The 2,857-nt window shown below is 64.4% G+C and overlaps 1 protein-coding gene across 1 annotated transcript in view; it reads right to left on the bottom strand.

The window, feature by feature from the left end:
* Positions 1 to 912, bottom strand: part of EMIHUDRAFT_443105 (putative membrane protein) — a 4,851-nt gene extending 3,939 nt beyond the window's left edge. The window contains exons 1-3 of the mRNA XM_005780303.1: positions 875 to 912; positions 382 to 502; positions 92 to 108 (exon numbers count right to left, since the gene is read on the bottom strand). The gene's annotated coding sequence lies outside the window, so the exon portion shown is untranslated. The remainder of the gene's footprint in view (positions 1 to 91; positions 109 to 381; positions 503 to 874) is intronic.
* Positions 913 to 2,857: the final 1,945 nt, after the last annotated feature.

Raw genomic sequence — 2,857 nt, 5'->3', positions numbered from 1 at the left:
TCTAAGTGGTGAGGGGGAGGCGTGTGTGCAGCGGCTCGGTGTTTCCCCCGTCTGCCTCTTGCAGCGACCGTGCGGGCCCTCTGGGGATGGCTGAGGCGCGCCGGGGGGGAGGGGGGGGAGAGAGAGACCCTCGGGAGCGGCGGGAGGGGTGCTCTCTGGGGATTCGCTTTGGGGGAAGAGGTCGGAAGCTGGAGAGCCGCTCCCGCCAGCGCTGCCTCCCCCGTCCCCTCTGTCTCCCGCCCTTCGCCTCGCATCCCTCGCGCCGCAGCGGGAGGAGGCGCCCGTGGGGCGGAGGGGCGGGCGGCCGAGGCAGACCGAGGCAGGCTGAGGCGGGCTGAGGCCGGGCCCGGGGGAGGGGGAAGAGAGAGGCGGCGACGCCGCCTGCTTGACAGCGCCGCCCGCAGACTTGAGCAGATAGCCTGTCGCCGAGCGGAGCTGCTCGAGCTGCTCGTGCGGGACGCGCCGCTGGTGCAGCCGCGCTTGACACATCGCGCCGGCGAGCCTACAGGGCAGGCGCCACCGCTCCGGCGCGGCAGAGAGGGGAGAGGAGAGAGGGCCACAGCGCGGCGCAGCGGTTTCTCGGACCACCAGCGGCGGGCGTGTGAGGCAGAGGCAGGGAGGCGGCGGGAGCGGACGATGCTCGACGCAGCGGAGTGCGTCCACTAGGCGCCCACATGCCAGCCCGGCGGCATGCTGGCCAAGGAAAAGGAAGTGGGGCGATGGATGCAGTCTTGCTGGGTCGGCGGTGCAGCAGGCACACGGCTGGGAGGGAGAGGCGGGTGGCTGCACGGGCCGACGGTGCGCGGACGGCGGCGGGCGCGTGCGCAAGGGCGGTGGTCGGCTGGCATGCTGGCGGCGGGGCGGCGCTGCTCACCACTGGAGGTGTGGAGCGGGTGCGAAGGAAGGAGCGTGTCCGCCTCTCGAAACACCGAGGGATTCAATCCTCACGAAAAATGACGCAAATCCGCTAAGGCCCTTTCCCTGCGAACGCGCACCCCCCGGGGCTCTCTTGCCCGCAACCCGATCCCGATCATCCGGCCCGCTGCGTGCGCTTCTTAGCTCCCCGGCCCTGGATGTGAGGCTAATGACTGCACTCCAGATGCTCCAAGTGCTCCGCTCGCTCGCTCGCTCGCGCGCGCCCCCGCCGCCCGCCGCGCGCGCCCCCCCGCTGCCGCGCCCCTCGCCGCTGCCGCCTCCGCCGCGGGCGCCGGGGCCGCCCGACACGAGCACGCCGTGGGTCCGCTCCGCCTGGCTGCGCTGCTGCACTTGGGGTGGGACGACGGGGGTAGACCATGCTGTTGCTGTGAACAGCTGGGCGTTACTCGATCGTGTTTGACGTCGTCAAACAGTGTTTGACGTCGTCAAACACAAGTGGAGAATGGCCGTAGCTCCTCTCCACGAGCGATCAGAGGACGTACCAAGTGTCGATTCTGTATAGAATTGCGAGGCGCACACTCTGGTGCACAGTCGACTCGCATCGGTTGCCTCCATGAACGGCGGAGCTATTCTCGCGTCCACACCTTGGGGCAAATGTAGATTTCCCGAAATATTTTGAGAAATATGACAGCCTTGTTCGGAAGGAGAAATTTACCATACCTGTGTTGACGCGAATGACACTGACGCCTGAATGACACTGACGCCCGATGACCCGCTTGACCGGTGACCGATGACCGCTGACCGCTGACCGATGACCAGCGTCAGCCTCTCCGCGGAGGCGCACCATCACTGCCGCGCGGGCCTGCCGGCTCAAGCAAGGCACGGCAGGCCCGCACGGTGCCTGGTCCAACATGGGGGACACCTTGTTTCCTTACACGGAAAGGGGCGAAACTTGAGCATGGAGTGACGGGGCGAAGAAATTTCTCGCAAATTTGCCGTGGTGGGGCACGAAATAAAGACGAAAGAAATGAGAGAAATATCCTTACGCTGGGCAGGAAATCTACATTTGCCCCAATCCACACCACACCTGGCTCCAACGTGGACACGCCCATAGCTGGGGACACTACTAGGTCACGCATGGCATCAGAAGTTTTATCTCTGGGCCCCGAAAGGCATCTCTAGCAGCGTCGTTACGCATGCGCCCTCCCCTCCTGGGCGCATACGCCTCACGTCTCGACAGAGCATAAGCCCTTGGCGTGTGACGAGACGAGTTCTTCGCCATCGCAGCGAGCAGCAAGCCACTCGCCGCAGCAGCCGGAGGCATCGCCGCAGCACTGTCTGATTGATGTCTGCGCCGCGGTCCACACACACACAGTTATGGGCGGCTTCTGCTGCTCAGCGAGGACCTCGGACCACTGCTGCGCAATGGTGGGTGGGGTTGGGATGAAGGGGAGTGGGGGTGAACCTTCTTTTCTAGACGGCTTGGATTGAGAGCAGCCTCGCTCTCAATCCTAGAAGTCGAAGGATTGTGAGCAGCACTCCTCGCAATCGTAGCATCTCTGTACGATTGCTAGCACCCACGCTCACAATCCTACATCTTCTAGGACTAAGAGCAGCTCCGCTCCCAAGGTGACTGGTGACGCCTACGACTACTACCAGCGCGCTCGCAATCCGAGCAAAGTCTAGGATTGAGAGCAGCACTGCTCGCAATCCGAGCAACATGCCTCCGATTGCGAGCAGTAGCGCTCGCAATCCTACATCTTGTAGGACTATGAGCGGCGGCGCTCACAATCGTACCCAAGATCCAAGGATTGCTAGCACGCGCACAGAGGGCGCTCCCAATCGCTCCAGCCGCGAGCGCTTGTGAGTGAGCGCGCCGGGAGGGTCTCCTCACAATCCAAACTGGGATCGCACCGATTGCGAGGGGACCCGCTCGCAATCCTAGAAGTCGTAGGACTGTGGGCGGTGTCTCTCGCAATCG

The sequence above is a fragment of the Emiliania huxleyi genome, assembly GCF_000372725.1.
Source record: "Emiliania huxleyi CCMP1516 chromosome Unknown EMIHUscaffold_218, whole genome shotgun sequence".
Lineage (NCBI taxonomy): Eukaryota > Haptophyta > Isochrysidales > Noelaerhabdaceae > Emiliania > Emiliania huxleyi.
Note: the sequence above shows the minus strand (reverse complement) of the source record. Positions and strands in the feature narration are given on the sequence as shown.